Source organism: Lepisma saccharinum, chromosome 21 (assembly GCF_977018435.1).
Source record: "Lepisma saccharinum chromosome 21, izLepSacc3.1, whole genome shotgun sequence".
Lineage (NCBI taxonomy): Eukaryota > Metazoa > Arthropoda > Insecta > Zygentoma > Lepismatidae > Lepisma > Lepisma saccharinum.
The window spans coordinates 28,397,329-28,423,222 of NC_139249.1; positions in this window are offsets into that span (position 1 = coordinate 28,397,329).

Consider the following 25,894-nt stretch of genomic DNA (forward strand, 5'->3'; position numbering starts at 1 on the left):
AATTCGACAGGAGTAAAGTTCATGGGTTATGGCCCACTCCCTCCTTTTCGAAAAGGAATATTTAACAATCAATCTTCGTCTGCTCCCAGCTGCATCGTCTGTTGTTCTCGATGCCAGCGCCACTTCAGTGTTGGGCGGCAGATTGAAAGCTGCTGTTCGTGTTCGTACGCATAGTTCGTGTCGTGTGAAATGTCAGTGCTCGAATCATTGATTGTTGTGTTATTTTTAATAGTACTTGTTCCATTGAAGAAAGTGTATCAAGATGTTCAGGAAAGTGTAATGTAAGTGCAACAGTGATTACGCTACGTCCTCCAATCGACAGGTAGGTGCAACTGCAAGTGTATAGCGTAGAGTTGAATAGTTCCTTTACAATATGTTCATGACAAACCTTCCATTAGACTTAAGTAGTATTTTTGTGATCTCCGTTACCTCAAGTTTTTGGACTGAAACGTAACATACTAGAAGAACTTGAGGCTACATTACGAGTTCCATTTTCCTTGCCAATTGTCTGCTGTGGCTGCGTACGACAACATTGCAAAGTTGTCATGGCCATCGTCGGGAAAGAAAGCTCCGCCAAATACTCAATTTCTGGTAGATAAGGAAATATAAATTGTGCATAATCGTGATCGTTTTTCGGGCTACATAAAAACATTTTGGAAACGTAAATATTACCCTAATAAATCAGATAAATACATTTTGCAACTACAGAAGGTTGTTCGCTTTATATCCGACCATGTTTGACGGGTACTCACTTTAAGAGATACCGCGCCGCCAGCACCGATCATATTCTATTGGACCCCCAGCATTGTGGACTATCGCCCGGCATCGCAGTTTCCATTGAAGCAAGCTCCGGCGCAGGACAGGCATGGAAATTCTGTCCCACTCCTTCCTGCAAGCTATCCATAGACCATCCAGGGTGCGCGGGCGGCTATGTTGAAGACGTCGTTTGAACAGTCCAAATGCGCAAAAATCCATTGGACTGGCATCTAGGCTTTTCACAGGAATGTCTTCAAACGGAATGACACGAATTCCTCATTCCTCTGCCATTTCCTGATAAAAACGTAGTGATGTTCTCGCGGTATGACTCGAAGCCTTGTCCATATGGATCATCACCTGGTTCGCGTCCATTCCATACAATTTTGGGATGTCTCTTCGATAGGTAGGTGTCAGAATGGAGTCTTGGAAGTATCTGGCATTCACCTTCACGTTTTTGTCCACCTTGCGTATCATCAACTTACCCCTCATATCCGAATCCCGTCACAACCATAAAGCCACGAGGGAAACTTTCCCTGCACTGACGAACAAAGTTGCTGCGCCCCTTGCCATCAATGTCACGGTATGTGATCGCCCGAATGTGACCACCAGCAGTGAGATGGACATACGATTCATCCATTGTGACAACTTTCTTCCATTTGGAACCCGCCAGGTACTTTTCAATACAGTTTCCTGCAGTTCGGCAATGTGACGCGGTAGAAGGTGGTGTACACGGGCCTTCCACACATTCAACCTGAGGCGCTTGCGAATTGTTTTGTTCACAGTTGACGGTGCGAGGTGAAATCTGTGGGCCATATCACGTTGAGTCGGGGGATTTTCTTGGCACGCCAACCGACGGATCCCCTTTCGCACTACGGGTGACACTTTGCTTGCAGCCCTTCTCCTGGTGGTTTTCGTGGGCGAATGTTTCGCAAGGAGAGCCTGTTGTGTGTAACGGGCCACAATAGCTTTTGCAGTAGTCACCCCGAGTGTTAAACCATTCTCCCGACACTGTTTCACAATGCGTACGTGTGAAAACTTAGCATGGAAAAGGGCCATTACGTAACCCTCCCAATACCGGTTGATTTTCGGCGCCATTTGATAACATTCACTACCAACACTCACGCACCTACAAGGTCAGACACAACACTGCTTCCGTCAGCAGACCCATAGTTCCAGCATGATACGCCAGGTGGCAGCACCGAATCGACAATGGTCGGATGTAAAGCGAACAACCTCTGTAGAACCTAATAGAGCACGGTATAGACTAGGTTATTTGAAAGTTTTAATCTCCTGATATATGAATTGCAATATGGCGATAAATGAAAATATGCTTTGTGGTGTAAGATGACGAACAGTGACGAACTCTTTATTTGTATTACGCATTAAGACTAGACACAATATTCACGTTGCAACTAACGATGGCATGATCACTGTTCGGGGTACGAAGGTGATTCATTCATTTGTGACTTATTTTGAGCTCTACGTCAATATGTGTGTAGACAGTGATCATATGATCCGACATTCTACTTTGAAACTTTTTGACTTTTCATTATTTCGGGCCTACTACATGTACAAGTATTAGCACATATCGTGTATTACCTTCTTAATATATTACATTCTTCATTCCTCTGGGTGTTGCTCTTCTTCACGTCTTAGTATCGTCAACTTACACCTCTCTTGGGGATAGTTGCCAACTTTGGAACTTCTGTGTAAATTGCTGTATGTACCTTACATACCATTGTTGCCATGATCGCGGTATTCTATTCTTGTAGCACAATGTTCTAGCTATGTATCTGGACAAGTATGTTCATTTCCATGCAATATTCTCGGTGTTATGAGACAAAATACACAGTGGCGGCGATTGGGTACCAAAACTGGGGGGGGGGCACAAGGACAGTTAATTTCCTTTGGTAGATAAGGTTTAGCATAGTGCGGGAGCAAAAGTAGCAAAAAGTGGGGGGGGGGGGTCAGGGCAACTGCCTTCACAGTTGACTGCACCCCATTGTACGGTTTTTCGAGTTGAAGTGAAAGATTTGTCATGAATGCACAATCTCTAAATTTTTTCAGTTCAAGTATTCGTTATTTATTAGACTGCCGCTTGTGGTGAGAGGAAATGCTACTTGGAACACACAAGAATTACTGGCTTTACTGACCTGAGTGTAAACTCTTTGCGATATTCCTTAACATCGAAAGAGCCTAACCTTCCGTAAAATGCATGCTTCAATTAAACTCGGAACGACTTGAGATGACCTGACCCCTCTCCGAGTTTCTTCATATTTGGCATACTCACTAATTGAGGCCTCCTAATCACGAATCTGAAGTTAAAAGTTGTCGGAAACGTCTAGAAATTGCAAAATAAGCTAAAATAAGGCGTTAGTTTTCGGAATGGAAACCGTCGATTTTCGCGATTTTTTTTTGTTTCACAAGCAAATAAATTATATACAGAGCATTCCCTGACATTCGCAAACGGCTCGGCATCAGCGCTTGTCTTTCCCGGTGAACGGGCCCGCGACAGTCGCTTATATTAAACCTCGTAAAAAAGTTTAAGAGTTACAGGGTCAGTTCTGAATAAAAGTGGAAAGAAAAATGGGGAAATAAAGTATACAAAGACAATCCGCACACCATTCGTGAGTTAAAAGAGAGTATTGTACGAAAAATCGGGAGAATTACAGTAGACGAACGTGCGCGTGTAAATGCCAATTTCCTTGGGAGATGCCAAGAATGTGTCGCAGCAGAGGGGCATCATTTTCAAAACATTCTGTAGTCAAGGATAGTACACAATATGAAAACTGTAATTTTAATAGCCGACTCTAGCGACTGTTGCTGACCCGTTCACCGGGAAAGACAAGCGCCGGGCCGGGCAGCTTGCCGCCGAGACTCGTAGCGAATGTCAGGGAATGCTCTGTATATTCCTGATACTACCACTACACCAAATTTTAACTATGTGTCCCTAACCTAACCGAAACTAACCTAACCACACGTCAATGGTTCGTGGAGCTAGCGCCAATGAGTAGTGGTATTGATACTACGGACAGCGCCGGAAAGTACGAGCCCCCCTCAAGCAGCTTTGCTACACTTAAAACAGGCTTAACATGTCCATATGAGCTTTTTGAGCAAGTGTGGAGCTCTTGCATAATCCAAGATTTTTGTAAAAATGCCCTCGGGAATTTTTCAGAAAGTACGAGCTCCCCTCAGAAAGTACGAGCTCCCCTGAGAAAAAAGAGCTCCCCTGTACTACGGACAGCGCCGGAAAGTACGAGCCCCCCTCAAGCAGCTTTGCTACACTTAAAACAGGCTTAACATGTCCATATGAGCTTTTTGAGCAAGTGTGGAGCTCTTGCATAATCCAAGATTTTTGTAAAAATGGCCTTCAGAAAGTACGAGCTCTTCAGATTGATTTGCACACACTTACAAAAGTTGCATCAGCCAGATTTTTGTTCATAAACTTGTCAATTTTTGACCATACCAGAAATTAAGCTTATCTGTCAAAATCCCAGGAATCTTGAATTGATATCTATTGGGTTCTGAGACCGAGTGGAGTGTGGTGTATTGCCTTGTAATCAAAAGGCTCGGGTTTGAGTCCTCATAAAATCTGATGGCAAAATGTTAATATTGTTGTTTTGTAAATACGGGGCTTTGGGTTCGAGATCAAACCCCCCTCAAGCAGATTTACAAAATTGCATCAGCCAGTCTATAAACTTGTATCCATACCCACCTATACATATTTACTTTAGGTTTAAGTTCAATTGGATACTATTCAATTTGCTTATCTAATATTAAAACAATGTAATATGCAGAGCCTACCTCTAGAATTGCTTCGTGTTTGCATGTTTCTCCTCTGCGTCAGTGTGTGGAATTCCCGAGACGGTAGTATTGATTTTTTTCCTCAGTATTTACAGAAATTCCCGATTATTGCATCAGCTAGTTATGTGAGAGTGACTGAGGGGAACAGACGTGTTGATACAGTGCTTCTCATACTTACTGGTTTAAATTCATATTGAATATTATAAAATCTGTTATTTGTTGTAATCCACTCATATTTAGAGTCAAGCTTATATTTGTCCCAGCCTGTTATATATAACAAGGTTATTGCCATTCTATAGATGCATGTTCGTGCAGGCATTTGCGCTGGGTCAGTGTGAATGATTTTCCACTTGTGGGCTATTGGCTTTACAACCTGTCTTAAGATTAATATTAATAATATTAATCCATAGAGATTAGATTTGAATCCCAGGAAATTTTATATAAATACCAAAGCCAAAAATATTAAGTGTATACATACATATATACATATACACATACAAATCACACAGCTGAATCCAACTGATATTTTTTATCCAGTATAAAGTTTTGAATTGAAGCCCAGGAAATTGTATATAATAAACAACAACAAAAATGCCGAATCAAAAATATTGTAATAAGTGCAATAAGAATATATCCAGCTCTAATTGGGCTAAGCATCAAAAAATTTGTAATCCAGACAAATACAAAACTCCCACAATAACTTGCCCCAAATGCAATAGAAAATACAGCATGCAATACTTCACATATACACATAAAGATACTTGCTCTGTACAACCATCTACATCTGGTCTGAAAAGAAGGCACGAAGCACCTGTTAATGCCAGAGCAGCAAAACAGCTACGCCATGAACCTATCTGTAGCAGTTTTAACGGCCAATTAAGAGATCACCGGTTTGTATCAGAGCCAAGATGTGGCATTGAGAATTTCTTGAATAGTATAAATTCTGATCTGCAGGCAATTCTTAATGCACAAAATGGCTCTTATAAGCTATCTCTCAAATTGTTTGTACAATATAAGAAACCAAACGGCACAAAATTTACACAGCCCCACATAACAGAAACTGTACCTGTATATTCAAATTCAAATTCAGACACAATAATAGGCAATTTGATAGATCAATTGAATATCAAACACTCTGAATTTGCGGCAAAAGAGTCAGGATGGAGCCTGTGCGGTTCATCACACAAGCTCTATGTTAATATTTCTGAATTCACTCCATTACAAGGATCCACTTATGTGCCATTGCCTGCTAATATCAAAAACAAAAGAGCCGTGGTCAATATAAAAAACGCCGACCAGAAATGCTTTTTGTGGTGTATATTAGCTGCTTTGTATCCAGTTTCAAGGGATCCTCAGAGAATAACTTATTACAAACACCATGAACATCTTTTTGACGAAGCAATGGAGGGTTTAGAATATCCAATGTCTATTCCGAATATTGATAAATTTGAAAAAAGGGCCAGGCACATCAATGGCAAACAATTATCTATTAATGTATTTATTTGTTCCACTGGCAATTGCCCGATAGCACCTCTCAGAATCAGTATACTTGATGATGAAGCTGCAATTCCGATTGATCTGCTCTTAATTGAAAAGGATGGCACAAATCATTACACTCTAATACATAATCTTGAAGCTTTAGTGAGAACACAACTAGACAAAACTCATACAATATTCAAGTTGTGCAGAAGATGTTTAACTGTATTTGATGGTCAAAAAATGGTAAATGGGGTTCGTGAAAAAAATGCAGAAATTGCTAAAAACAAGTTAATTGAGCATCTGAAATACTGTGGCAACCATAAACCTGTTCATATGGTGATGCCTAATCCAAGTGAAAAAGCAAAATTCAAAAAGTTTGAAGCCTTGTTGGAACACCCAGCATTTATTGTCTATGATTTTGAATCGAATCTCAAATCTCTTGCATTCTGTAGCCCAGATCCAGAAGAATCTTCAAGTACACCATACCAGCTACATGAACCTTCCAGTTTTTGTTTTGTGGTTTTACGGGATGGTGTTGTTATTAAAGAATATTCATACAAGGGACCAAATGCCATCAAAATATTTGCACATAGAATAGAAAATGTGTGCCGTGACATAGCATCTAACATCTTATTAAAATCAAAGCCTATGTTGCCTTTAACAGAGAAACAGATTGAGGATTTCAACAATGCAGAAAAATGCCCGGTATGTGATTGTGAATTTTCAGATACAAATATCAAGGTACATCACCATTCTCATACAGATGGTCGATATAAACAGGCCCTGTGTAATAGCTGTAATATTCAGATCAAGAGACCAAGATTTATCCCCATATTTTGCCATGGAGCATCCAATTATGATTTCCATCATCTGATCAGGTACGAGGGGTTTGAGAAGCAGAATTTAAATATTTTAGCTGAAAATGATGAAAAATATATATCTATTAGCAAGATAATTAAAGTTGATGGTGTTTCTATTCAATTAAGATTTCTTGATTCTTACAGATTTTTATCTGCTAGCCTGGCTACACTGGCCACTCAATTATCTGATGATGACTTGAAAATCACACGTGCCTTGTTTCCAGATCAGGACCTGAAATTAATTAGGCGAAAGGGTGTATATCCATACGACTATGTTACAGATTTATCTAAATTTGATGAGTGTTCCCTGCCACCACAAGAAGCATTTTATAGCAAAATCAGAGGATCTGGAATTACTGATGAAGATTATCACCATGCCAAATTGATGTGGAAAAGTTTTAAATGCAAGACATTTGGTGATTATCACATGGCTTATTTGAAACTTGATGTCACTCTCTCAGTTGATATATTGCAAACATTCAGAAAATCTTCCATGCAAAATTATGGACTGGACCCAGTGTATTTTTACAGTGCCCCTGGTCTAGCATGGGCCGCAACGTTTTTGAATACCAAAAAGCCATTGGATCTGATCCACGATCAAGAAAAGTATCTGTTTATGGAGGAATGTATAAGAGGAGGGATGGTGCAATGTTCCCAGAGATATGCCAGAGCAAATAACAAGCATATGCCTGATTATGATCCAGCACGGCCATCAAATTATATAATTTATATGGATGCAAACAGCCTCTATGGTCACGCCATGATGCAAAAACTGCCATATGCAGAGCTTGAGTGGGTTGAAGATTTCAAAATTGAAGATCTTCAGAATTTTGATGACAGTGAATATGGCCTCTTCTTAGAGACTGATCTGATATTTCCAGATCATTTGCACAACAAATTTTCTGATCTGCCCCCAATTCCCGAGGTTAGGTGCCCACCTGGCTCTAAACAGAAGAAGCTCATGATGACCCTGGAGCCAAAAGAAGGTTATGTCATATATTACAAAAACCTCCAGTTCCTGATGAAACATGGTGTTCAAGTGACCAAAGTTGGCAAAGTTTTGAGGTTCAGGCACTCAGAATGGTTGAAACCATACATTGACACAAACACCGAGCTTCGAACATCTGCAAAAAGCCAATTTGATAAGAGCTTGTTTAAATTGATGGTGAATTCAGTGTATGGCAAAACAATTGAAAATGTCAGGAAACATACCGATGTTAAAATAATTACTGACCCCAGCCGGAGCAAAAAATTGGTTGCAAAGCCCAACTTCAATTACAGAAGAATTTATGATGAGCACATGGCACTTTTCAACATGATGAAAACAAAGATCAAGTTTGATAAACCTATTTATGAAGGGGCTGCGATATTGGAATCGTCCAAATTACATATGTTAATATTTTATTATGATGTGCTGAAACCTTTTTATGGTGATCGTGTAAAATTATTGTACATGGACACGGATAGTTTTATTCTTGAAATTCAAACAGAAGATGTTTATCAAGATATGTCACAGCCTGAATTGTTTCAATATTTTGATACCAGTGAACATACAAAGATTCAACAACACCACAACAAAAAGGTGCCTGGCAAGTTAAAAGATGAGACACTTGGCGATGTTATTGTGGAATTTGCTGGGTTAAGGGCCAAGATGTACAGTTTTAAAACATGTAGTGCTGTTGTCAAAAAAGCCAAGGGCATTGGCAGAGTTACTGTGGAAAAAGAGCTTGTATTTGAAGATTATAAAAATTGCATCAAATCACAGAATTCAATCAGAACATCAGAAAATAGAATTCAGAGTGAGAATCACTTATTGACTTCAAATATTGTAACAAAAGTGGCCCTGGACCCACATGATGACAAGAGATGCATTTTATCATGCGGCATGCATACTTTACCTTGGGGGCATTGTGATTTGAAAAATGGGAATCAATGCCCAATTACAGAGCATGATTTGAAATAAATAAACATGCCTATGAACTTATTTGGGTTCAAAAAACAGGCTATTATGGACCTGCCCACACCACAACCCTCTCCTGATTTACAATCTGTAATGTCTAAACTGAGTGGCTTGTTAATTATTCATCTGAACAGCATACTTACAGATGTTGATGAAGAAACAGGCAAAACATTGTACATATTTAACAATAATTTAAATCATTACCAATTACCTGTAGGTGGGCAATTGCAATTTATTACAACCCCTGAGGGTGATGTCAAGATTTCAATAGGGAGAAATATTTATAGAATTAAGCACTCAAACATGATTTCTGGCACTGTATATACTGTTTCTGCTGGTGACTGCTTATATATTGAGGTCCCTGGATCATATGACAAACTTATACCCTTTTTTATAGAATTAAGAATCAGATACTCTATAATAAATAACCACTAAAACAAAATGCCTAATGATATATTTGGCCATACAAGACATGAAGATCACAGTGATGAGATTCTGATGCTTGATGTCAGAGTCAAGAAATTAAGAAGTGATTTACAAGCTTTACAAACCACACTGAATGCCAGTCTTCAACTAGAAATTACAAATTTACAAACACAATGCATGGACCCTCTTCTTAAAATTGATTCTGAACTCAAATTATTGCTTCAGAAATATACTGATTTGGCCACATTAGACAATTTTCAAAGTTTAGAAGAGGCTGTAGCAGCTCTTCAAGCCAAATTTAAGACCCAGGCCACCAATTCCGAGCAATTGAAACAGCAATTGGAAGAGCAAATAAATAATGTCCAGACACAGCTCCAAACAATTGTCAAGAGCATAAAATCAGAAGAAGATTTTGATCTAGTCATTTCCACTCTAAAAAAACAGATTCAGTCACTCCAGATACCTAATCTGGACCCTCTGCACAATGCCATAGCCGAGGTTAAAGAAAAAATTGAGACACTTGAAAATTTTATGAACAATTTGCCATCTTCTGATGCTTTGAATGCAATAACTCGGAGTGTAGCAAATATTAAGCTGCAACTTGAAACATATGAAGATTTTGGAAAAATTCAAAGTACCATAACCCATCTTGAAGGTACAATAGCAGCAGTGCAAAGTGATTTGGCAAATGTACAAGAAACTCGCCTGCCTGGGATTGTAGATACTCTTGTCAGTGTCCAGCAACAAATCACAAAGCTTGAAAACCTCAACACTGAATCTGAGCTATCACATTTTCATCACTTGATCGATGATATCCAAACAAAACTTGAAATTTTACAACAATCAACACCCACTCAGGCAGATATAGCCCTGCTCCAAAATGCTATGCAAAATGTGGCTGATGCATCTGAATTAAATAATGTGAAATTGGCACTTGAATCTTTGCAAAATACAGTATCAAATCTTCCCACATCACAGGAACTTAAAAATATTAAGAGAGCAGTGAATCGCATATTGAAATCAGAAGATATCAAGAATATCCAAGCAGAGATCAAACAACTCACTCAGACAGTGGCCACTCTTCCAACCAATCAACATATTAATGAACTGCATGCCCTATTTGAGGATATCAGAAGACAGGTCCATGATCTTACTGCTCAAAATTCAAAATTGGCAGTTGTTGAAAATTTGCAACAAATTGTAGCTAATATCAAGCAACAGCTAGGGACCATGGAATCCAATCAAGCAAATGCTCTGTCTGTTTTTGCCACCCAGCTTCAAGAAATTGTGCAACAATACAAGAAACTTATTGTCGACATAAAGATCAAGCCAGGCCACGATGATGTTGTTAGGACCATCAATGAGCACCTTGAATCTGTAACAAGCAGATTGCTTACAGCAGAAAAAGAAATAACAGGCATAATCGAGAATCCAAAACATTCAGTAATTCTTGAATTGTACAGCATCCCCAACAAAGAATATGATTCACCATTTACACCAGGTGGCAAAATATATATGCTGTCCCCTGCACAATTTTATTATCAGTTTTTTGTTGGGGGCACATTGAGACCAATCAAGATCAAATATTGGCATCAACCACAGGCACACCACTACCCTACCTTATCAATAACAAATGCTGAGAACAAAGTGAAAATCAACAGTGTAGAGTTAGAGGATTTTACAGATCCCAACACATTAGAAACATCTTATGCTGAAGATGATGGCTCTCTGGAATTTAAAATACAAATAGGGGACAAATTATATTTAGAAAATCCTGCAGTCTCAGCTGCTGAACACCCCATAGTTGCAATATTCTTGTTTACATATTATGTCTAGACAAATTATAGTTGATGAATTACACAGACAAGCCAGGCATAATTTTAAGAGACTCCCAGTAGTCACAAAGGGCATAGATGATTTATGGCAGAGCGACTTGATTGAATTGTCAAGTGGGCAATTGAAAAACTTAGACAAAATCAACAAGGGCTACAAGTATCTACTCACTGTGATAGATACATTTTCAAAATTTGCCTGGGCTCTGCCACTCAAATCCAAGACTGGAAAATGTGTTACAGAAGCCTTCAGGACAATCATCAATCATTCAGGAAGATCACCGCGCTATTTGCAAACAGATAATGGCAAAGAATTTTATAATTCAGTGTTTCAACAATTTATTAAAAGCCAGGCAATAAAACATTATTCGAGTTACAGTGACCTCAAAGCCTCAATTGTAGAGAGATTCAACAGAACCTTAAAAAATCTTATGTATAAACAATTTACACTTCAAGGTAATTATAAATGGATTAATATTCTTCCAGAACTTCTACATAAATATAACAACTCTGTCCATTCCACAATCAACATGAAGCCCTCTGAAGTAACTTCATCTGATGAGCAAAATTTGATCAGGACTGTTTATTATCCTAGATACCAGCCAACAACAAGAAAGGCCAAATACAGGGTGGGTGATCAAGTAAGAATCAGCAAATATAAGCACTTATTCAAAAGAGGCTTTACAAGAAACTGGAGCACCGAATTATTTACAGTGGTTCAAGTTAAACCCGGGACCCTTAACACATATATAATAAAAGATCACCGAGGAGAAATTCTCAAAGGCAGGTTCTATGAACAAGAACTCAGCAAAACTAAACAGCCTGACACATATCTCATAGAAAAAATTATCCGCAGAAAAGGCAACAAGTTATTTGTCAAATGGCTGGGTCATCCGGAAAACAGCTGGATCGATGCAGACAAAGTGATAATATGAGCACCTGGGATGTTATAAAAAGGCTGCCAGAACCTGAACAGCATAATAAGAGAAATGGAGTGCTGCTGCCTGATAATATTAGGTGTCTTATTGTTGGGCCATCTGCTTGTGGCAAAACTACACTAGTAGTTGATAATTTTTTATTGGCCCCCAACTGGTTAGACTGGAAAAACAGGCACTTGTATGTTTTCTCTAAGAGCTTGGAACAATTAAAATATCAGCAGCTGATGAAGCTATATGATGGATTGGATATAGCCACTTTTGAACCAGATGTTAAGCCACTTCATGAATGTCTCGATAATTCTGTTGTTGTGTTTGATGATGTTATACTGGATAATCAAAACAAGGTTAGAAATTTCTTTACACAGGGGCGGCACAAAAACATTGATTGCTTCTACCTGGCACAGACTTTTTCTAAAATACCGAAGCAACTGATCCGAGACAACAGCAATTTTATATGTGTGTTTCATCAAGATCATACCAACCTCAAACACATACATGATGAATATGTAGGTGGGGACTTGAGGTACAATGATTTTTCCAAGTTTTGCAGCAAGTGCTGGAACCAGGACAGTTATGGGTTTGTCACAATTGATATGACAAGAACACCCAGTAGCGGCAAATACAGAAATAAAATCAACGATTTTCTAGACGTTGAGACGTATATAAATAACCATGAAAAGGCCAATCATTGATGATCTTAAGTTAAGAGATTATCTTGTAAAAAGATTTAAGGGATGGAAATCAGAGAACCGTGGAATTTATGAAAAACACAAACAAACAGAACAGCCTGTCATTGATGCTATTAATAATTTAGGTAAGAATATCAAAACTGTTACAGAGCAAAATCAAGATTTGATCACGGAGCTTGTACCTGTAGCTGCAAGGAACATATTAGATTATCCATTCACCCCACTTTCCAGTATTCATACACCTAGTCCTGTTGCTCCTAGAAGAATTGAAGCTACTCAGGATCCTATTGAATTGGGTCTTCTTGCTCAAAAATATTTAACCACACCTAAAGACAACAAAGATGAGGTGTTTGGCTTATATGCTGACACAGAGCTTGATGGGAGCATCATTCATAGAATTGGCAATTTCAGAGTAACTTTTATGGGGGATGATATAATTGTTTATTCAGAATCTCGTCTCGGAGAAAAAGGTGGTTTTGTTAAGTACCCCGGAACACCTGGGTTGTGGGAACTGATGACTAGGAAAAGGCCTGGCAGCTATACAGATCAAGATTATGAGGATTACAAAGAAATATTAATAAAATCAGATGCTCTATACCAGAACAATGATCCCACACAAAAAAGAGTCAAGTCGAGCAGTGGAGCAAAATACAATAATTTAATCAAGCCCATATGGTCACAAATCAAGACAGGTAGTGGAATCAAACAATACAACACCCTGCCTAAAGAATTTGTGTGGGTTGATGATGTCAGGAAACTTGTAGATAGGTTATTGGTGATAGCTGGGGAGGAAAATGCTGGGAACCACAATTTTTACAATGAAAAGGTTGGAATTATGGACATGATAAGCACCAAATTGTCTAATTTTATAGTGAATGACCCTAAAGGGATTGGATATCTCATAAAAATTATTAATACTCTACCACCTAAATTTTGGAATATTTCTGAGGGTCGGGGCCTGGTTAATGACATTATAAACAAGCTGCCATTTGAACTACACATTCCAGGCTATCAGTATTGTGGTCCAGGCACAAAATTGGATCATAGATTAAACAGAGGGGATCCTGGTGTTAATCCTTTAGATGCTGCTTGTAGAGACCATGACATAGCATACAACACACATACTGATCTTGACAAGAGACATGTTGCAGACAAGAAATTAGAAGAGGCTGCATTTGGTAGATTTGTAAGCAAAGATGCTTCTTTAAGTGAGAGAATATCAGCATTGGGAACCACCATAGCTATGAGCACCAAACAAAAACTGGGGTGGGGGTTGTAAATAATAAACCTACAATGAAGGCCAAGGGTGTTATGTATCAAATACCTTATGCAGGTCTCAAATCTCTTAAAACTATTGATAGTCTTTTAACCAAAAAGCAGCGCAAGAAAAAAAGCTCTTGTCTTGCAAAGGGACATGGTATGAAATTGTTGCTTAGTACCCCCCAATTAAAAAAATTACAGCAATCAAGAAAAAAATTGCATACAGGGGGATTCATATTTACTATCCCTGCCATCTTAGCTGCACTGGGGGCTGTTGGGAGCTTGGCGGGGGGGTCAGCCGCCATAGCAAAAACAGTGATAGATGCCAAGAAGAATAGGGCAGAATTAGATGAGCAGAGGCGCCATAACCTGGCCATGGAGAAAAAAGGCAAAGGTGTTAAGAGAGCCATGAGTAAGTTTAAAAAAAACAAGAGCCGCTTACAAACCAAGATATTGAAGCTTTGATCAAGCCACTGGGCATCAAACATTTTAGGGGTGTGTACATGTCTGATTCTTTACCGGAACAACCACTCAACAAAGAGTGTGGCATTGTTAATTTGGATGAGTACAAAAATCAGGGTACTCACTGGATCTGTTATCTTAAATATTTAAAAAATGAGGCATTTGTGTTTGATTCATTTGGAGGTGTTCCACCTGAAAATTTAATAAAATATCTAAAATCACCTAATCTTTATTACAATAATGCCCGTTTTCAAAACTTCAAAGATGTTAATTGCGGACATTTGTGTTTATCTGTTCTCAGATATATGTCTCAAATAAATAAACCATCAATTGAAAATTTTCAAAAGGCCTTGTGGTATTTAAAACATCATGGGGGTATTCCATCTCACCAGCCAAAATTCAATATTGAAACTCAAATTGCATGATGATATAGTGTATCCCAAAACAATAGCTCTCAGAGCATTTTATGGCATGTACTTGATACCTAATATTACACACCACAACAACACAATTGCAGTAGGGGATCAAAAAATTGTCATCACTCCAGGGCAGTATAATCTGTCCACTCTAAATGCTCAATTACCCAGAGGTGTAGTGTTAAGTCAAAATTCTGTCACTCACAGAGTAGAGATTGTATCTGCCACAGAAACAGTGCATCTGGGTACTATAGGAGAACTGTTAGGCTTTGAGAACAACACAAAACTCGAACCGGCCATCAAACACACTGCTATGAATATACCCAAATTCTTAGCCATAGAGACTCTGAATATTCACTGTAATGTGGCGGAGGGTATGATCACCAAATCAAATGGCATAGGCACTCACAAACAAACTGGCATCATTGCAACATTCAAACCTAATTCCGAATTCATGGAGCCCATCATCTACAATCCATCCCCAACATTATATTTTCCTGTGTGCCATAATAGAATAGACTACATTGAATTGATGGTCACTAATGAAAAAGAAGAATTAGTTGATTTTGCTGGAGCCACAACAACTGCTATCATAGAGATTAACATTTAAATAAAAATACATACAATGGAAAATATTGAGAGTTATGAGCTACAATCATTCCCCCCAAACAGGAGGACATTTGCAAATTTAAATCAACCCAACACAGAAATTGAGGTTGATCTTGATGTAGGGGACGGCTTTATACACCCCCACAGAGCAGATCTATACATCAAATTTGATGTTGTAAAGCTCGATGGAACAGATTATCCGGCAAATTCAAATATAAGACTTGTAGACAATTTTGTACCACATCTGTTCTCTGAAATTGAGATCAGAAAGCATGGCGTTGTTATAAACAGAATAGATTATCCCGGCATTACCTCCACAGCTTTGGCTACATTAAAATTATCCAAAACCGAGGCTCCATACTACAAAATAGGTGGATTTGAGGCTGGTGATAAGATATTAACCAAGAGCCACACTGTACTGTTCCCCATGCGCCTGTTGCCAGGATTCTTCTCGGATTACAAAGATATTATGTGGAAAGGCGGGTTAAGAATTACATTTAGAAGAGCTGCAAATGATAATAATGCTTTGATGAGGTACAGTACATTAAATTCTACAGGGGAAGCTTTGCCTAATACCTTACCTGATGCAGGCAAGTGCCTTATTCAGACTATGGAGCTAAGAATTCCTGTTGTTGAATATGAGGCCAGTTACGCTCTTAAACACAAAGCAGATATAGTAAAAAATCCACAGATTCCTCTGCAATTTTACACATATCAATGCGTACAGAAGCCTGCATCTGGCACTTATTATGAATTTGATGCTACAAACTCATTCTCCAGTATTCAATTTGACATGCCCGATTTTGTAGTGGTACTGTTTCAGACCGGGAGACACAATAATCAGGAAAAAAATTCAAGTAGATTTGATAACTGCAACATCAAGAACATATATCTTAAAAATGGTAGAAATGAGGTTTTTCCTAGAGAAAATTACAATTTAGACATGTCCAAGGATGATTTTCTCAAATTATATGAGGCTTTTTCTTCCTTCAAGCGCGTCACTACTGGCAATACTGACCTGTACTACACACCAGATGAATTCAAAACACAGAGACCCATGTTTGTAATTAACACCTCAAAAAGAAAACAAGTTGTGGTTAATGAGAGAACAAACATTAAAATTATCTGTGAATTCCACGAGGCATTACCTGAAGACACCATATGCAGTGTCATTCTCATAGGTGAAAAATCATATATTTATGATGTGAGAAATGAGAGAGTCACAGAGCAGTTCTAGAAGCACGATTCAGGGCTTCCCCCATGGCTTCCCCCATGCCTCGTAATCAAGAGGTCCCGGGTTCGATACCCGGTAGAGGCACAAGTAGTTTGGATCCCACTTTAAAACTGTAGGGCCAGTCCCGATTAGTCTTACTGTGCATAAAATAGACTTAAAACAGCAACTCGAACTAGAAACACGATTTAAACACAGAAACCCTTTGGATATAAAACAATACTTTACCTACCCATTTTATACCACCTCTGTTCGTAGCAGATACCTATCCAAAATACAAAAGAAATACAGAAATATTCTATAAGTTACAGACTTATGTACAACAAGACCAAGCCTAAATGCAATTCAGTTTGCAATGACAATATCCAGAAGACAATTCCTCAATATGATGGATGGCCCCTGAAAGAGTACATAGTATAGATAAGAATTTCTCTTTGAGTTCCATGACAAATGACATGTAATTTCCCTCGGAAAAGGCACAATAGAGGTAATATCAACAGATATAATCACTCAGGCATACAGAAAGAAGGCAATTACTCTTTAATAATAAATAACTCTCTGAAAAGACGCAGTATAGATTATATCTGTTGGCATACAACCCCCGGCCATGCATAATTTATTGTTGGCCGAAACATGGGATTGATCAAAAGATTAGAAAAAGCATGCAATGTTTACCTGACCTCCATTCTAATGTATTGATTATGCAGTTTTGCCCCGTATTGTTGTTAGCCAGATAACAAAACTCTGGCGATTCTTAATAGAGAATAGAGAATTTTTTACCAAATTTAAGATCTGGGAGCTATCAACAGAGCAAAATCTCACGTATGGAATACCACATCTCTCAGGACTCGAACCCAAAGCCCCGTATTTACAAAACAACAATATTAACATTTTGCCATCAGATTTTATGAGGACTCAAACCCGAGCCTTTTGATTACAAGGCAATACACCACACTCCACTCGGTCTCAGAACCCAATAGATATCAATTCAAGATTCCTGGGATTTTGACAGATAAGCTTAATTTCTGGTATGGTCAAAAATTGACAAGTTTATAGACAAAAATCTGGCTGATGCAACTTTTGTAAGTGTGTGCAAATCAATCTGAAGAGCTCGTACTTTCTGAAAGGCATTTTTACAAAAATCTTGGATTATGCAAGAGCTCCACACTTGCTCAAAAAGCTCATATGGACATGTTAAGCCTGTTTTAAGTGTAGCAAAGCTGCTTGAGGGGGGCTCGTACTTTCCGGCGCTGTCCGTAGTATCAATACCACTACTCCAATGGTTCGTGGGGCTAGCGCCAATGGTTCGTGGGGCTAGCGCCAATGATTCGTGGGGCTAGCGCCAATGGTTCGTGGAGCTAGCGTCAATGGTTCGCAATTATTTTGCAATTTCTAGATCCTGATACTATCACGACACGAAATGTTAACTATGTTTGCCTAACCTAACCGAAACTAACCTACCCACACGTCAATGGTTCGTGGGGCTAGCGCCAGTGGTTCGTGGAGCTAGCGTCAATGGTTCGCAATTATTTTGCAATTTCTAGATCCTGATACTATCACGACACGAAATTTTAACTATGTTTGCCTAACCTAACCGAAACTAACCTAACCACACGTCAATGGTTCGTGGGGCTAGCGCCAATGGTTCGTGGGGCTAGCGCCAATGGTTCGTGGAGCTAGCGTCAATGGTTCGCAATTATTTTGCAATTTCTAGATCCTGATACTATCACGACACAAAATTTTAACTATGTTTGCCTAACCTAACCGAAACTAACCTAACCACACGTCAATGGTTCGTGGGGCTAGTGCAAATGGTTCGTGGAGCTAGCGGCAATGGTTCGCAATTATTTTGCAATTTCTAGATCCTGATACTATCACGACACGAAATTTTAACTATGTTTGCCTAACCTAACCGAAACTAACCTAACCACACGTCAAATGTTCGTGGGGCTAGCGCCAATGGTTCGTGTGACTAGCGTCAATGATTCGCAATTATTTTGCAATTTCTAGACGTTTCCGACAAATTTGAACTACAGATTCGTAATTAGCAGGCCTCAATTAGTAAGTATGCCAAATATGAAGAAAATCGGAGAGGGGTCCGGTCATATTAAGTCATACCTTAAACTCAAGGAAACCACTAATTACAGGCCCTCATAATACGTATTAATATCCGGACACGGAACATTTTCAATATTTTTCATGATATTTCAAGAACGAAGGATCTTTGTGTCTGTTTAAGTTCACTCTATGCTCATAGGATAATCAGGAATTGTACTTGAAGGAGCGAATTCACAATACCGGACACCTCCCCAATATTTGTAATATTTCGCATACTCACTAATTGAGTCTCCTAATAACGAATTTGAAGTTAAAATTTGGGGGTCTCGTGTAGAAATTGCATAATAAGCGAAATTGAGTGGTCCGTGATCGGAACAGACATGCACGATTGCTCATTATTTACCGGAAGATTTTGTGTTTCCAATACTTAAAAAACGAAATATACATTACTGACATTACTACTACCCCAAATTTTAACTATGCTTGCCTAACCTAACCTAACCTTACCGTGAATGGTTCGTGGGGCTATCTGTGCGTGGTTTTACGACCCCAAATTTTAACTATATTTGCCCAACCTAACTTAACCTAATCTTACCGTGAATGGTCAGTGGGGCTATCCGTGAATGGTTTTGCGCTAATTGTGATAACTAACCGATAAAAAAACAACTTATTTTCGTAACGCTTTAACGGCAAACGTTCTTCACTGAAGACGCCATTTTCGTATCCTGCAATTTTACGATCGATGCATTGTTGCCAAACTTACCTGTAATCAACAAGTTTTTTACTGTTTTCTTCCCCCATTCTTATACGATCCACGCTCTCCAAGTATGAAATCAACAGTGTGGCAACGCTGTAGACAGCGAAACTAATTGCGAACGTCAGTTGTTCATATCAAAAAATATGGTTTTCATACTTGTATACGGAGAATCATTGCGTGAATAGAAAAGCTTCTTTTACAACTTCTACACGTTAATGAACAATTTATACACCTCACCCCAGGGGTGCCAACAGGGGGGGGGGTCATGACTTGCCTGCGTCATGTTAAATTTTCTGGGGGGGACAGAATTTTATACCAATTCTATATATCTTCACACAAAAATTGGGGGGGTCATATCGTTTGATTGACTTGTTATTGATTTTTAATTTTAGTTATTATGTATAGTTTTTCTACCTACCTGTGGGTGATCGCGGCGATAGGGTTGAAATGAAACACCACATCTTATGCCTTTAGAATCGGTTTGGATGGACGGGGTCGTGGTATTCGCATTAATACAAGGTTAGTCGAGCAGACAGACTGTGCAGAATAAGTTTCACTAACAATGGTGTGAGCCTAAACTATCTAAAGTATCATATTGCTTAAATATGTCTGTTTTATACAGTGACGCAACCACAGGGGGCAGGGAAGTCATTGTCCCCCAAACCTTTGACGGAAGTCAATTCTAGGGGGCAAGGGGGGACAAACGTTGATGGCCGAGGTCACCTGCAGTGGGGCACAAAGGAGCAATTACCCCCTTCGATTTCAAATTTTATGCAAATAAAAATACATTTTGTAAACTTTCCTTGCTTGCTTCGCTCGCATTATCTGCTTTTTTCGTTTTCGTCAAGCTGTAGCTAGGGGCGGCGGGAGTCGGCCATGGGCGCCGAATGATCTAAATGAAAAAAAGTTGTGAAAGAGAGAATGCCTTAGCGCTCTGTGATATTATTTGCTCCTCATTAGGGGCAAATCGGGAGAGGGGGGCCAAACATTAACGGCCAAAGGCACCTGCAGGGAGGAGCAATTACCCCTTCAATTTCAAATTTTATGCAAATAAAAATACATACATTTTGTAAAATTTTCTTGCTTGCTTCGTTCGCATTATCTGCTTTTCTCGTTTTCGCCAAGTTCACAGCTGTAGCTAGGGGCGGCGGGTGTCGGCCATGGGCGCCGAATGATCTAAATAAAAAAAGTTGTAACAGAGAGAATGCCACGGCGTCCAGTGAAATTATTTGCGCCGTATTAAATCAATATTGTTTTCAATTGCAAAAATTGGATCTAAAGATTTTCTTGCTCGTTTCGCTCGCAATCTGATTCTTTTCTGTAATGTAATGTATTTAAATAATATGTGTTGCATATTTGTATTGAATAAGCTTTGAATATCGTACGGTTTATTATATAGGCAGGAGAAATTAGGAGCCACTACCAGGAAATTGTTATGCATACCAATGACGTTACGTGATTCTGTGATTGAGACACTCCACGCATCACCCATTGGAGGCTCTCATCTTGGATTTACCAACAACTTAGCACTGCCAAGAATTTATTTTCCGATATGAAATTATTTATACAAAGGAAAATAAGGGAATGCATAACGTGCCAGCAGAATAAACGCCCTCCAGGACCACCAGTAGGAGCACTTTGTACTTGCCCCGCACCTCCACCACGTATCATTCTACAGAATGATTGGGGATCAGAACCAGTCACTTCCACAATTAATCAATGGGTGATGTAACTTATTCATCCGTCATCCTCAATGATGAGAGCACTCGTCATTAACATGACAAGTTAAACGCTTGGCAGTGCGAAAGGCACAACTAAAACTAAACAGCTTTACAACTAGAAAAGACAATAGTCACTCATTGGGTTTTATGAACCTTTGAACCTGAATCATGGCTGGGTTAGGATAATTACCTAACTGATGAATGATGATAATTTCGAAGAATAAAATAAACTAAGTCCTCTCTAGGCTTCGTTGCAGGTTGACCAGGACTTGCCTCACTCTTCCTCAACTCCTTTTTCTAAGCTCTTCTCTTTCCTCAATCCAAATCAAAAGTCAGTCCCTTCTCAGTCTATCGTGTCATTCTATCACCCATGACATGGAGACCTTCCTCCATGCCGAATCATGATTTTTACTGCCTTTATTGCAAACAGCTGACTCCATAGGCTGATGGAACTTCCTATATCCTGAATACATCAGGAAGTTTGCATAGCACAACACTGTGCATTATTTACATACCACGGAGGTTGAGACAACTGAAGTAAACAAGTTAATGCACTGGTCAACATCAAGCATCAGAGAGGCTTTAAATAAAATATAATCTTATGGATTGATACGATACGTATACAATTTTGTGTTAGCTTGTTGCATATGTATTTTCTTATTTTATGTCGCTCCGTGTTGCATATGTCTAAAACATATGTTGCACATGAAAGTTACGCATGTACCTATCTTCGGAATGCATTTATCATTCATTTTCTGCCATTCAAAAGTACAGTTTGTGTGCCCCTGCCCCACCCCAACATGTTAACCTCAAATAAATCATCGCGACTAATTATTTCGTGAGTATAAGCAGTAGCATAGACATTACAGAAGGGTCCGGTATTGTAAATTCTTACCTATTTTAATTTCATGGTCACTTTTCTGCTATTTTGGCTAATCGCGACGATGAGGATTAATGATCAGCATAGGCGTGCGCAGACTAATTTATTTCATTTGTCTGTGTGGACAATTTTATCCTAATTGTCGTAATTTCATGTTTCTTAAGTAACCTAATTTCTACGTGGTACACCCCGGTGACTGCTTCATGCAGGCCAACGAGGATCTGGCGTCTAGACCCACGGCCAGTATAATCCACTGTCGGACTGTGTGCTTGTCCTTGTCTGTGCCGAGTCTCAGCTTTTAACCTAGGTAAGGTTATTTAAGTCCTCGCAGAAAGTAAAGTTATAGTCCTGGTTTAGAAATGAATGAATGAGTTTTAAAAATTGAGTAAGGAAGTTTTTAAGATACATTTTTTTTCTTTTTGGGGGCCTGCCCTCCATTTTGATTCAGTTAAGAAGAGGTTTATCCCCGTATAACGTGACGGGCCGAAATAGCCTATTTGTTGAAGTGGACATATTACACAAATCAATCGATCAATCAATCAATCAACTCATGTTTCTTTTTCACAGATGCAGATGAAATTTTAACATTATATCACTTTAGCATTGTGATGATATTTATATTATTTACATGATTAAAGTAAACTATTACGAAAAGAGTTAAAAAAGACTTTTTTTGGGGAAAAATACTGAAATTTTGGCTTTTATGTCTTTTTTGCCATAAGGGGGCTGGCTAACCTATTTCACTTGCAGTGCCAATTGTGAGTTTAGAGGTTCTTAATGCCATATTTTGGAACTAGCTAAATAATTTTAAGTAGTGTAGCAGTCGAGAGGCAGATATTGGCCATTACGTTTACAGCCTGTCTCAGTTATTTCTGGAGCAGGCGACCCAATGGCATAGTGGTATAGTCGACGCTCTAGCTACGTTAACGGCCGGCTGGCTTTGAAGTCGACGGAACGCTCCCACCAGCTCCAACAATAGACTCCACATGGAGTAGACGAGCACAATGACAGCTGCGCCCATTCTGCTCGTCTACTCCACGTGGAGTCTGTCACGTGACTGCGGATACGCTGTTGCCGTACTTTGCAACTTCAATGTGGAGACCGTGGGAAGGTGCTTGTGCGCGGAGGGACAAGGTGGCGTAGAGTAGATGTGGAGAGTAGATGTCTGGCAACACTTTGCATTGAATGTGATTGTTGCAGCTGGTGGGCGCTAACGTAGCTAGCGCGTCGACTATAACACCGTTGCCTTTTTATATATATCCGACCCTCAGAAATAAATGCGACATTTCGAACCGAAGCTACACGTCAATATGCTCTATTGGACTGGGCCCTATTCTCAATACCGTGCATCGTGTCGCTCCGGTCTGTAGTTCGCGCATGTGAAGTGAATGTTTTGCTTTAGACTAAAGGGACCCGTGTCGCTTGTCGCCTGCAGATTGTCGCTTCGGTGTGAAATCTCCCTCAGAATTACGTCACTGTCTAGTTACTATCTTCGTTATTAGCCAAAAGAAGTGGTAAAAAGGCGAAGTAAAATTAATTAAAATAGGTCCGTCAGTACTAACAAAGAGGCCATAAGATTTTAGCAATTTCAAAAGGAAGATTGCAATATTTTCCTCCATATGTGAACATAATTGTTACTTTCGTTCCTACTCTGTCCTCTTTTAAAATGTCTAACATTTCAATGAGGATGTAACAGCTGTAGACAAGCTATAGTGTGCAACCAGACAAAGTAGTGTTCGACACCGATTTGCTATTTATACGAACTGAATAATAAACACGTTGATTAGGGGATACAATTCAACTTGAAATATATATTTTCTCCAAGCATAGTTCAGGGGCGTGCTCAGGTGTCTTTCGACGAGGTAATTCTAGTGATGTGATATGTGTATGTGCGTAGGCCTATTATTGGTATAGGATTTCAACAGTGTTAGGCATATACATATAAAACAGCGGTGATGCACGTGTTTTTGAAACAGGAAACATATTGGATTAATGAAGTAAATGATATCTACTGTTGTACGTTTTAGTAGGAATCCTGATCTTGATATTATTTGTAAGCTAAGAGATGCTGAAGACAAATATACCCAGGTAAAGTGTGGATTGAAAATTGATTGATGGATTTGCTTTATTTCGCTTTTGTAACACAAAAAAAAAAAAAAAAGGTAAAGTGTTCCCCTGTGCATAGCACCACGCCATGAAGGCGTATAGGGGGTGTGGGGGTAACGCTTTTTGGCTAATTTGCGAAGATGGGGATGAGTGATGACATGATGAATTTGATGAATGGACACTCACAAACATCCATGCCCAGGCCGGGATTCGAAACTGGTACTCCTGGCGTCGCAGCGCGATGTGCTAACCACTCCGTCACGGGGCTGGCTGGATTGAAAATTGTCCAATTTGAGATCTATATAATGATTTACTAAAAACTTGAATGTGTGGAGGCACTTTGTTTTTTTTCATTAGCAGGGTCAAATTAACTTAGTTTTCACTTACTTTTCATACTTATGTAGTTTACATTTGAAGATAGTTCTTAATATAGAACAGTGCAGTAAGCAGTTTACAAAACATCCAGCTGTTCAAATACAGTTATTTACTCCATCTTTAGGCAAGAAATTGACAACTTTGCAGAAAGGTAATTTCTCATGTTTATTCCAAACCCCCTGTATCAGCACGTCGTTGGCCAATTGATGATTAACGGCTGGCATATTGATGTAGATAATCTATAAAATAAATATTGTCTCTACATTGTGGTTCTACCCTGTGGTCCGTTATGCATCTCTTTCTCTAGCTGCTGTAGTTCAAGAAATACCAGTAGTTAACCCGGACACATTTTACACGGATATCATTGATACAATCACATGCATACATTTTCAAAAGTTTTGCGTACGTTTAAGAAGTGTCTCTTCAACGTGTCAAGGACTCTTCCACCCTGGACTGCATTTTACAGACTAACTAGCCCCTGGCATCTTGACCTGCAGCCAAGGTAAATCCTCTGTAGAACTTGTGTGCTGTCGATATGTTTTTGTGATTGTACAGTGGGATCCATGAGTATTACCCTGCAAATTGTCCATGACTATTTTCATTGATTTTTCTCTTACATCCTATGTGTTTTTAAGCGATGGATTTTTATGTATGCTGGTTCAGAAGTTGTCACCAGCTTGTTTTGAGTTTTCTTTTAATTCTTAAAGCTCTTATTGGATCAAATAAGATGTACGAACATGGTGATGGACAATTTGCACGGTGATACTCATGGATCCCACTGTACCTTCATCTAATTCACCAGATCCGTGCAATTAACCAAAAGTGGAAGAAACGAAATCAAATCATTCATTCATTGAAAGGTTTCGCAGATAGTCAAGTTAGCACTTTTGCACAATACTTGATTCCATTTGCCTTGTATGGTTAATTTCAAAGATACACCACGTTGACACAAATTGCCCATGACTATTTTCATTTATGTTTACATGGGGATATTTTGCTAGAGGCTGTATCATCTACATCTTTTTTTAACTACTTTGCTTCCACTCTTGAGCACCAGGAAACACAAACTGAATGAATACAGTGATGGATAATTTGATATCAACTTCTCTTTGAACTTGACTATAATAAGCTGCTAATGTTGGCAATTCAACTTATTCTAAAGAATGCTCACCTTAAGCAAACCTCTGCTCGATTCTTTGTCAAATTACTCCACATCAGGTACAAGTACAAAAGGAACTAACCTACATTCAGAAAAGAAAGGAGGACTAAAAACAA